Source organism: Lynx rufus, unplaced genomic scaffold (genome assembly GCF_022079265.1).
Source record: "Lynx rufus isolate CCGP_SWC_20201006 ecotype Redwood Valley unplaced genomic scaffold, mLynRuf1.p SCAF_42, whole genome shotgun sequence".
NCBI lineage: Eukaryota > Metazoa > Chordata > Mammalia > Carnivora > Felidae > Lynx > Lynx rufus.
The window spans coordinates 198,810-211,574 of record NW_025814859.1 but is presented as its reverse complement, the minus strand read 5'-3'; the positions used below and the strand labels follow the sequence as shown (position 1 = coordinate 211,574).

Below are 12,765 nucleotides of genomic sequence, written 5' to 3'. Positions count from 1 at the left end.
TATAAACCACAAGTTCTTTATCCATTCATCACTTGATGGACATTTAGGCTCCTTCTATAATTTGGCTATTGTTGAAACTGCAGCTATAAACATTGGGGCACAAGTGCCCCTATGCATCACCACTCCTGTATACCTTGGGTAAATTCCTAGTAGTGCTATTGCTGAGTCATGGGGTAGATCTATTTTTAATTCTTTGAGGAACCTCCACACTGTTTTCCAGAGTGGCTGCACCAATTTGCATTCCCACCAACAGTGCAAGAGGGTTCCAGTTTCTCCACATCCTCTACAGCATCTATAGTCTCCTGATTTGTTCATTTGAGCCACTCTGACTGGCGTGAGGTGGTATCTGAGTGTGGTTTTGATTTGTATTTCCTTCATGAGAAGTGACGTTGAGCATCTTTTCATGTGTTTGTTGGCAATCTGGATGTCTTCTTTAGAAAAGTATCTATTCATGTTTTCTGTCCATTTCCACACAGGATTATTTGTTTTTCAGGTGTGGAGTTTGGTGAGCTCTTTATAGATTTTGGATACTAGCCCTTTGTCTGATATGTCATTTGCAAATATCTTTTCCCATTCCGTTGGTTGCCTTTAGTTTTGTTGATTGTTTCATTTGCAGTGCAGAAGTTTTTATCTTCATGAGGTCCCAATAGTTCATTTTAATTCCCTTCCCTTTGGAGATGTGCCAAGAAAGAAACTGCTGTGGCTGAGGTCGGAGAGGTTTTTTCCTGCATTCGCCTCTAGGGTTTTGATGGTTTCCTGTCTCACATTCGGGTCCTTTATCCATTTTGAGTTTATTTTTGTGAATGGTGTCAGAAAGTGGTCTAGTTTCATCCTTCTGGATGTTGCTGTCCAGTTCTCCCAGCACCATTTGTTAAAGAGACTGTCTTTTTTCCATTGGATATTCTTTCCGGCTTTGTCAGAGATTAGTTGGCCATACTTTTGTGGGTCTAATGCTGGATTTCTACTCTATTACAATGGTCTATGTGTGTTTTTGTGCCAGTACCATGCTGTCTTGATGATTACAGCTTTATAGTAGAGGCTAAAGTCTGGGATTGTGATGCCTCCCGCTTTAGTCTTCTTCAATATTACTTTGCCTATCCGGGGTCTTTTGTGGGTCCATACAAATTTTAGGATTGCTTGTTCTAGCTTCGAGAAGAATGCTGGTGCAATTTTGATTGGGATTGCATTGAATGTGTAGATAGCTTTGGGTAGTATTGACATTTTAACAATATGTATTTTTCCAATCCATGGGCACGCAATGTTTTTCCATTTCTTTATATCTTCCTCAATTTCCTTCATAAGCTTTCTATAGTTTTCAGCATACAGATTTTTTAAATCTTGGCTTAGGTTTATTCCTAGGTATTTTATGCTTCTTGGTGCAATTGTGAATGGGATCAGTTTCTTTATTTGTCTTTCTGTTGCTTCATTATTAGTGTATAAGAATGCAACTGATTTCTGTACATTGATTTTGTATCCTGCGACTTTGCTGAATTCATGTATCAGTTCTAGCAGACTTTTGGTGGAGTCTATTCGGTTTTCCATGTATAATATCATCTCATCTGCAAAAAAATGAATGCTTGACTTCATCTTTGCCAATTTTGATGCCTTTGATTTCCTTTTGTTGTCTGATTGCTGATGCTAGCACTTCCAACACTATGTTAAACAGCGGTGAGAGTGGACATCGCTGTCGTGTTCCTGATCTCAGGGAGAAAACTCTTAGTTTTTTCCCATTGAGGATGATGTTAGCTGTGGGCTTTACAGAAATGGCTTTTATGATGTTTAAGTATGATCCTTCTATCCCGACTTTCTCTAGGGTTTTTATTAAGAAAGGATGCTGAATTTTGTCAAATGCTTTTTCTGCCTCAATTGGCAGGATCTTATGGTTCTTATCTTTCCTTTTATTAATGTGATGTATCACATTGATTGACTTGGGAATGTTGAACCAGCCCTGCAGCCCAGGAATGAATCCCACTTGAGCATGGTGAATAATTCTTTTTATATGCTGTTGAATTCCACTTGCTAGTATCTTGTTGAGAATTTCTGCATCCATATTCATCAGGGATATTGGCCTGTAGTTCTTTTTTTTTTTTTTTTTTTTTTTTTTTGCTGGGTCTCTGGTTTGGGAATCAAAGGAATGCTGCCTTCATACAATGACTCTGGAAGATTTCCTTCCCTTTCTATTTGTTGGAACAGATTGAGAAGGATATGTATTATCTCTGCTTTAAATATCTGGTAGATTTCCCCAGGGAAGCCATCTGGTCCTGGACTCATTTGTTTTGAGATTTTTGATAACTGATTCAATTTTCTCTGGTTATGGGTGTGTTCAAGTTTTCTATTTCTTCCTGTTTGAGTTTTGGAAGTGTGTGGGTGCTTAGGAATTTGTCCATTTCTTCTAGTTTGCCCATTTTGTTGGCACATAATTTTTCATAGTATTCCCGGATAATTGCTTGTATTTCTGAGGGATTGGTTGTAATAATTCCATTTTCCTTCATGATTTTATCTATTTGGGTCATCTCCCTTTTCTTTTTGAGAAGCCTGGCTAGAGGTTTATCAATTTTGCTTATTTTTCCAGAAAACCAACTCATGGTGTCATTGATATGCTCTACAGTTTTTTTAGATTCTATACTGTTTATTTCTGCTCTGATCCTTATTATTTCTCTTCTTTGGCTGAGTTTGGGGTGTCTTTGGTGTTCTTCTATTTCCTTTAGGTGTGCTGTTTGATTTTGTATTTGGGATTTTTGTTTCTTGAGGTAGGCCTGGATTTCGATGTATTTTCCTCTCAGAACTGCCTTTGCTGCATCCCAAAGCATTTGGAATGTTGTATTTTCATCTTAATTTTTTCCATATATTTTTTAATTTCTCCTCTAATTATCTGGTTGACACATTCATTCTTTCGTAGGATATTCTTTAACCTCCATGCTTTGGAGGTTTTCCAGACTTTTTCCTGTGGTTGATTTCAAGTTTCATAGCATTGTGGTCTGAAAGTGTGCATGGTATGATCTCAATTCTTGTATACTTATGAAGGGCTGTTTTGTGACCCAGGATGTGACCTATCTTGGAGAATGTTCCATATGCACTACAGAAGAAGGTATATTCTGCTGCTTTGGGATGCAGAGTTCTAAGTATATCGGTCAAGTCCATGTGATCCAATGTATCATTCAGGGCCCTTGTTTCTTTATTGATCCTGTGTCTAGACCATCTATCTATTGTTGTAAGTGGAGTATTAAAGTCCCCTGCAATTACCACAGTCTTATCAATAAGTTTCCTTATGTTTGTGATTGTTTTATATATTTGGGGGCTCCTGTATTCGGCACATAGACATTTATAATTGTTAGCTATTCCTAATGGATAGACCTTGTAAATATTATATAATGCCCTTCTTCATCTCATTACAGCCTTTAAATCTAGTTTGTCTGATACAAGTAAGGCTACTCTAGCTTTCTTTTGACTTCCAGTAGCATGATAGATAGTCTCTATCCCCTCACTTTCAATCTGAAGGTGTCCTCAGGTCTAAAATGAGTCTCTTGTAGACAGCAAATAGATGGGCCTTGTTTTGTTTTTTTCCATTCTGATACCCTATGTGTTTCAGTTGGAGTATTTAGTCCATTTGCATTCAGTGTCAGTATTGAAAGATATGGGTTTTAGAGTCCTTGTGATGTCTGTAGGTTTCATGCCTGTAGTGATGTCTCTGGTACTTTGTGGTCCTTGCAACGTTTCACTTACAGAGTTCCCCTTAGGATCTCTTGTAGGGCTAGTTTAGTGGTGATGAATTCATTCAGTTTTTGTTTGTTTGGGAAGACCTTTATCTCTCCTTCTATTACGAATGACAGACTTGCTGGATAAAGGATTCTCGGCTGCATATTTTTTTCTGTTCATCAGATTGAAGATTTCCTGCCATTCCTTTCTGGCCTGCCAAGTTTCAGTAGATAGGTCTGCCACTAGTTTTATGGGTCTCCCTTAAAAGTTAGAGTATGTTTATCCCAAGCTGTTTTCACAATTTTCTCTTTATCCTTGTATTTTGCCAGTTTCAATATGATATGTCGTGTAGATGATCAATGAAGTCACTTTTGAAGGGAGTTCTCTGTGCCTCTTGGATTTCAATGCCCTTTTCCTTCCCCAGATCAGGGAAGTTCTCAACTATGATTTGTTCAAGTACACCTTCAGCGCCTTTCTCTCTCTTCCTCTTCTTGAATTCCTAGTATACGGATATTATTCCATTTGATTGCATCACTTAGTTCTCTAATTCTCCCCTAATTCTCCTGGATTTTTCTCTCTCTTTTTCTCAGCTTCCTCTTTTTCCATAATTTTATCTTCTAATTCACCTATTCTCTCCTCTGCCTCTTCAATCCAAGCTGTGGTTGCCTCCAATTTATTTTGCACCTTATTTATAGCATTTTTTTAGTTCCTCATGACTATTTCTTAGTCCCTTGATCTCTGTAGCAATAGATTCTCTGCTGTCCTCTGTACTTTTTTCAAGTCCAGCGATTAATTTTATGACGATTCTTCTAAATTCTTGTTCCAGTATATTGCTTAAATCGTTTTTGATCAATTCGTTAACTGTTACTTCTTCCTGGAGTTTCTTTTGAGAAGGGTTCTTCCATTTCGTCATTTTGGGTAGTCCCTGGAGTGGCGCCAAACTGCAGGGCACTTCCCCTGTGCTGTCTGGAGTAACGTGTTGGTGGGCGGGGCTGCAGTCATACTCTATGTCTGTCCCCAGCCCACCATTGGGGCCACAGTCAGACTGGTGTGTATCTTATCTTCCCCTCTCCCAGGGGCAGAATTCACTGTGGAGTGGTGTGGCCTGTCTGGGCTACTTGCACACTGCCAGGCTTGTGGTGCTGCTTTGATGGGATGTGGTGTATTAGCCGTGGTGGATCTGCAAAGTGCACAGGGGCAGGAGGGGCAGGCTTAGCTTGCTTTGCCATCAGTGGTCCCCTGTGGGAGGGGCCCTGCAGCACCGAGAGGGAGGCATACCCGTCAGAGGGATGGATCCACAGAAGCACAGCATTGGGTGTTTGCGCGGTGCAAGCAAGTTTGGTAATAGGAACTGGTTCCCTTTGGGATTACAGCTGGGGGATGGGAGAGGGAGATGGCACTTGCCAATGCCTTTTTTCCCCGCTGAGCTGAGGTCTGTCTTCCGGGGCTCAACAACTTTCCCTCCCGGTGTCCTCTCACCCTCTCACTCTCCAAGCAGAGCTGTTGACTTATAACATTCCATATGTTAAGTCCCACTGGCTGTCAGAACTCACAGAGTCTGGCCCCTCCGTTTTTGCAAGCCAGATTTCAGGGGTTCTCCCTTGCCAGGCAGGCTGCCCCTCCACCGTCCTGACTCCCTCCCACCAGTCCGTGTAGCTCACAGAGCCTCTCCACCCATTCTACCTTCTTCCGTGGGCCTTTTGTCTATGCTTGGCTCCAGAGAGTCCGTTCTGCTAGTTTCTCATGGTTTTCTGGGTTATTTAGGCAGGTGTGGGTGGAATCTAAGTGATCAGCAGGACGAGGTGAGCCCAGTGCCCTCCTACGCTGCCATCTTCCTCACCCCTCTATTATGCACCTTTCCTGACCACAATGCTATGAAACTAGAAGTCAACCATGCAAAATATATGGAAAGACCACAAATACATGGAGATAAAACAACAGGCTACTAATTTTTTTTAATGTTTATTTATTTTTGAGACAGAGAGAGAGAGAGCATGAACAGGGGAGGGTCAGAGAAAGAGGGAGACACAGAATCTGAAACAGGCTCCAGGCTCTGAGCTGTCAGCACAGAGCCCGACGTGGGACTTGAACCCATGGACCGCGAGATTATGACCTGAGCCAAAGTCCAACACTTAACCGACTGAGTCACCCAGGTGCCCCAAACAACAGGCTACTAAACAATGAATGGGTCAACCAGAAAATCAAAGACAAATTTAAAAATTCATGAAAACAAATGAAAATGAAAACAGAATGACCAAAGCCTCTGGCATAGAAAAAAGTGGTCCTAAGAGGGTAGTAGCTAGCAATACAGGCCTACCTCAAGAAGCAAGAAAAATCTCAAATCAACAACCTAACCATGCTCATAAAGGAGAACAACAAATGAAGCCCAAATCCAGGAGAAGAAGGGAAATAATAAAGATTAGAGCAGAAATAAGTGATATGAAATCTAAAAAAAAAAAAATAGCAAACCAATGAAACTAGAAGCTGGTTCTTTGAAAAAAAAATACAAAACTCTTAACCATCTAGTCAGACTTATCAAAAAGAAGAAAAGACCCAAATAAATAAAATCACAATAAGAGAGGAGAAAGAAACACCACCACAGTAATGCAAATAATTATAAGAGAATATTATGAAAAACCATATACCAACAAATTAGGACAACTCGGAAGAAATAGATATACTCCTAGAAACATATAAACTACCAAACTGGAACAGGAAGAAATAGAAAACTTGAACAGACTGATAACCAAGAAAGAAATTGAATCAGTAATCAGAAAACTCCTTACAAAAACAAATGCTAAGACTAGATGGCTTCACGGGCAAAGAAGAGTTAGTACCTATATTTCTCAAACTATTTCAAAAATAGAAAGTAAGTAATACTTCCAAATACATCCCATGAGGTCAGCATTACCCTGATACCAAAACCAGATAAAGATTCCTACAAAAAAGTGAACTTTATACCAATATCCAACATGAACATGGATGCAAAACTTCTCAACAAAACACTAGCAAATAGGGGTGCCTGAGTGGCTTAGTCAGTTGAATGTATAACTCTTGATTTTGGCACAGGTCATGATCCCAGGTTCATGGGACTGAGCCCCATGTTGGGTTCCACACTGAGTGTGGAGCCTGCTTAAGATTTTCTCTCTCTGTCTCTCTCTCTCTCTGTCTGTTTCTCTCTCTCTCTGTCTGCCTTTCTGTCCCTCTCCCCTCTTGTGCTCTCTCTCTCTCTCTCAAGAAACAAAACAAAACAAAACAAACCAGTAAATAGAATCCAACAGTAAATTAAATTGAGATTTATTCCTGGGCTACAAGTGTAGTTCAATATTAGCAAATCAATCAATGGATATAAAATCAATATACAGAAAACTTGCATTACTATACATCAATAATGAAGCAGCAGAAAGGGAAATTCTGGAATCAATCCCATTTACAATTTCACCAAAACCAATAAGATACCTAAGAATAATCATAACCAAAGAAGTGAAAGAGCTATACTCGGAGAACTGTAAAACACTGATGAAAGAAATTGAAGAAGACACAAAGAAATGGAAAAACATTCCATTCTCATAGATTGGAAGAACAAATATTAAAATGTCCATATAACCCAAAGCAATATACATATTCAATGCAATCCCTATCAAAAAAACCACCAGCATTTCTCACAGGACTAGAACAAGCAAACCTAAAATTTGTATGGAACCAGAAAAGACACCGAATAGCCAAAGTAACCTTGAAAAAGGAAAGTAACATGGGAGGATCACAATTCTGGACATTAAGTTATATTACAAACATGTAGTGATCAATACCGTATGGTACTGGCACAAAAACAGACATGTAGAATAAAAAACTCAGAAATGAACCCACATCTAGATGGTCGGCTAGCCTTTGACCAAACAGCAATGGACATCAAATGGGTAAAAGTGTCTTCAACAAAGGGAGGGTGTGTAAAAACTGGACAGCAACATGCAAAAGAATTCAACTGGACTACTTTCTCATACTGTATACCAAAATAAATTCAAAATATATCAAATATCTAAATGTAAGACCTGAAACCATAAAAATGCTAGCAGAAAACACAGGTAATAACCTCTTTGACATTGGAAATAGCAACTTCTTTCTAGATATGTTTCACAAGGTAAGGGAAACAAAAGCACAAACTATTGGGGCTTCATCAAGATAAAAAAATTTCTGCACGGAGAAGAAAACAATAAAACTAAAAGGCTAGAATGGGAGAAGACATTTACAAATGACATATCTTGTAAAGGGTTAGTATCCAAAATCTATAAAGAACTCATAAAAGTAAACAAAAAATGAATAATCCAATTAGAAAATGGGAAGAAAACATGAATAGACACTTTCCAAAGAAGACATCCAGATGGTCAATAGACACATAAAAAGATGTTCAACATCACTGATCATCAGGAAAATGCAAGTCAAAACCACAATGAGAGGGGTACCTGGGTGTCTCCATCAGTTAAGTGTCCGAATCTGTCTCAGGTAATGATCTCACAGTTCGTGGGTTTGAGCCTCGCATCAGGCTCTAACAGTTTAGAGCCTGGAAGCTCCTTCGGATTCTGTGTCTCCCTGTCTCTCTCCCCCCACCCCCTGCCAACTCACACTCTGTCTCTCAAAAATAAATAAACATTACAAAAAACATAATGAGATATCACCTCACACCTATCAGGATGGCTAAAATCAACAACACAAGAAATAACAGGTGTTGGCCAGGATATGGAGTAAGGGGAAACCTCTTGCACTGTTTATGGGATTGCAAAATGCTGCAGCCAGAGTAGAAAACAGAATGGAGGTTCCTCAAATAGTTAAAAATAGAGTTACCCCAAGATCCAGCAATTGCACTACTAGGTGTTGACCCAAATAATACAAAAATACTAATTCAAGGTGATATATGCACCCCAATCTTTATAGCAGCCTTATCTACAATAGCTAAATTATAGAAAGAGCCCAAGTGTCCAGCAACTCATGAGTGGAAAAAAAAAGATGTGTTGTATATGTAAAATGGAATATTACTCAGCCATAAAATAGAATAAAATCATGCAATTATCAATAATGTGGAAGGAGCTAGAGTATTATGCTAAGTGAAATAAGTCAGAGAAAGACAAAACCATAGGACCAAAGGAAAAAAAGGCCAGGGAAAACCAAGAAATAGACTTTTTCTTCATTTTAGAGAGAGACAGAGAGTTGGGCAGAGGGGCAGAGGTGGAGAAGAGAGTACCTTAAGCAGGCTCCACACTCAGCATGGAGCCCAACATGGGGGGCTTGATTCCACCACTCTGGGATCATGACCTGAGCTGAAATCAAGAGTCAGGTGCTCAGGGGCGCCTGGGTGGCACAGTCGGTTAAGCGTCCAACTTCAGCCAGGTCACGATCTCGTGCTCCGTGATTTCGAGCCCCGCATCAGGCTCTGGGCTGATGGCTCAGAGCCTGGAGCCTGCTTCCGATTCTGTGTCTCCCTCTCTCTCTGCCCCTCCCCCCTTCATGCTCTGTCTCTCTCTGTCCCAAAAATAAATAAACGTTGAAAAAAAAAAAAAAGAGTCAGGTGCTCAACTGACTGAGCTACCCAGGCACCCCCAGGCTCTTAACTATAGAGGAGAAACTGATGGTTACCAGAGAGAAGTGGGGGTGGGGGATGGGTCATATAGGTGATTGGGATTAAGGAGTGCACTTGTGGTAATGAGTATCAAGTGTTGTATGGAAGTGTTGATTCACCATACTGTACACCTGAAACTAATCTTAGAGTATATATTAACTAACTGAAATTTGAGTAAAAACTTAAAAAAATAATACAAGGCAATAAATTATATTATATATTGATAAAAGGAATAATCCATCCAGATGATGTAGCAATTATAAACATATACACAACTAGGGTGTCTGGGTGGTTCAGTCAGTTAAACATCCGGCTTGTGGTTTCAGCTCAGGTCATGATCTCACAGTTTGTGAGTTTGAGCCCCACATCAGGCTCATGCTGACAGCAAGGAGCCTGCTTGGTACCTCTCTCTCTCTCTCTCTCTCTCTCTCTCTCTCTCTCTCTCTCTCCTCTCCCTCTCCCTCTCTCTCTTTCTGTCTCTCTCTCTCTGTCTCTCCCTTTCTCCTCCTCTCTCTCTCAAGAAATAAATATTTATACACGCACACACACACACACACAAACACAGCCTCCAAATATAAGAAGCTAACATTAACAGAATTGAAAAGTAGACAGTATTAAAACATTAGCTTGAGACTTCAATAACCAACAGAGAAACTAGACAGAAGATCAATAAGAAAACAGAGGACTTGAACAACATTATAAACCAATTAGTCTAACAGATATATGTAGAACCCAACAACAGAATACACATTCTTCTCAAATGTACATGGAACATTATCCAGTATAAACCATATGTTAGAGCACAAAACAAATCCCAATAAATTTAAAAGATTGAAATCATACAAAGTATCTTTACTGACACAATGGAATTAAACAAGAAATGAATAACAATAAAAACTATAAAATTTAAAATATGGGGATATTAAACAATACACTCCTTTTCTGAATTTATAACTAATCTTTATGAAGGTCTTAATATTTTGTTATATTTACTTCAGGTACTCTTAAAATTTTTTTAGTATAATTGACCCACAATGTTGCATTAATTTCAGGTGTACAAGATTATGATTCAATAAGTTTATTTTTACAGGGCACCTGGGTGGCTCAGTAGGTTAAGCATTGGTCTTTGGCTCAGATCATGACCTCTCAGTTAGTGAGTTTGAGCCCCGTGGAGGACTCAGGCTGAAATCTTGGAGCCTGCACCCTGCTTCAGATTCTGTGCCTCCCTTTCTCTCTGCCCCTCCCCTGCTTGCACTCTTTCTCTCTCTCAAAAATAAAATAAAAACATTAAAATTTTTTAAAAGTTTATGTTTGCTAAAAAGATACACTTTTAATCAGTGGATCAAAGAATAAATTACAACCAAAAATAGAATATGCTTTGAGATGAATGAATACATAAACACAACATACCAAATCCTATAGGATACAGTGAAAGCAGTAGTCAGGGAAATTGATGGCTTTAAATGCTTACGTTATTAAAGGAAATAATCTCAAATCAATGAACTTACTTTACACATTAAGGAACTAAAACAGAAGAACAAACTAAATTAAAAGATAGCAGAAGGAAAGATATAATAAGGAATAGACTTGGGGAGGGGCCCACATGGCGGAGAAGTAGGGGGAATCCATACTTCTCACGTCTATCAACGAAGTGTAGAAGCCAAAGGACTTTGAACACCAGAGCCTTGGAGGAAAAGAGACTGAATCTACTGGGAAGAAAATAGGAAAGCTGAAAAAAAAAAAGATAGGTGGGTGATGGTGAACTGGGGGAGATAAAAAAAGGCCACGTGGGCATGGAGGGGAGGACCCCCCTTCTGCGGAGAGATGAAGGGAAGAGAAAGAGTGACTAGGGATTTGTAGGACCATATGTGGACAGGAGAAAGACCTGGGACTGAGACTGAGAGGGATCCGATCTCTAACTGTGGGGCTTTCTTCAGACTGGAGCCGGCTCCCTGTTCACGCACCTGGAGAGGAAGGGAGCCAGGGTCCTGGGTACAGTGGTAGGTCAGGGGCTCAGTCCACAGTTGGAAAAGTGGTTCCCTCCCTGGAGGGCTGCGTGATAGTACAGAAACTGCCTGCAACCACCACCCCCAGGCGTAGTGACTGTGCCAAGGGTGCAGTCTGTAGGAGGAAAAGGTGGCCATGTGCTTGGAGTGCTGTGAAAAAAGACAAAGCCTGCCAGTGTCTGTCACCCCAGGGCTCGTGGCAGCAATGGCGGTGGCTCTCAGTCCACAGTAGGAGAAAGATGTCCTCCTTGAAGTGCAGTGGCACAGACAAAGCCAGCCAGGACCACATACTGCCGCACTGAGAGGCACTTCCCCAGTGCCAGAGCACATGGAGCAGGACTTTGAATCCTACCCAAGTGCAGGGTCAGGGGAGTGGGTGAAGAGAGAAGGACTTCCCTGTCTGTGCCCATGGAACAATGAGGACGACTCAAACTGAGTCCACTGGTTCTGGCTTTGTGGAGTAGAGACTGGGGAATCACCATTCCCTCCCACCCGCACCAAGGAGGGGCCTCAGGGATCACTCCCAGAGCCCATAGTGGAGGTGGGTCCAGATTACACCAAAACATGCCCCTTTGCACTGGGTAACTGTGTATCCACAGAGTGGCACAGACCCTGGGGACAGCTACTACTGACAAGTGATGCAGCATTGCCTGAGTTAACTCTAGGTCAATTCTGGATATAGAGATATATTCTCCCCTTGCCCCATTTCTACTCCTTATCTCTTCCCTCCCCTAGGCTGGTTGCTCTGGTTATTGGACTGTCTAAACAGGCATATTTAATCCATTGCCTTAATCCACACCTTTCTCTCTCTGGGTTAATCAAGCCATATAGTTTGTCTGGGTAACTTTATCTTCATTTCATTTTCCCCACCTCCTTTTTATTTTCCTTTCTCTCTCTCTGGATTAAGTATTTTAGTCTCTCTGCCTAATCAATGTTTACTTTTTCTCCCCCCCACCCCGTTCCTGTCATTTCTCTCTTTATATGTGTTTTTCCATCAGCACCACCTCCGCCCTCTTCTTTACATGTAGTCGGTGTTTTTGTTTTTGTTTTCAGTCTTTAGTTTTTTGTTTTTGTTTGTGTGTTTGCATGTTTTTGTCTCCTGTTTGTCTATCTGTTTTCCTTTACAGGGTTACTCCAAGGAACAAATCAAAGCACACCTGGTGGAGGGTCCAAAATACCACTACGAGTAGGGTAATAAAATAAACAAAGTCATAACAACAGACAGCAAGTAACAATATCCAAAAAAAAAAACACCTCCTGAAGGGCCTGGCCCTGGACAGTGTATGACCCTCTTTTAATACAGCAGCGCTTGCAGGTGCAGAGCACACAACAAGCTTTTAAAATGCATAAGGGACAGAAAACTAGAAAAAGGATAAAACGGAGGAATTCTCCTCAAAAGAAATACCAGTAAGAAGCGACAGCTAACGAATTTATCAAAACCGATTTAAGCAA

The 12,765-nt window shown here is 40.5% G+C and overlaps 1 protein-coding gene across 1 annotated transcript in view; it reads right to left on the bottom strand.

Annotated features, from left to right (window-relative positions):
- ZDHHC15 (zinc finger DHHC-type palmitoyltransferase 15) overlaps positions 1-12,765 on the bottom strand; it is a 168,125-nt gene that overhangs the window by 131,130 nt on the left and 24,230 nt on the right. The gene's annotated exons all lie outside the window — the stretch shown is intronic.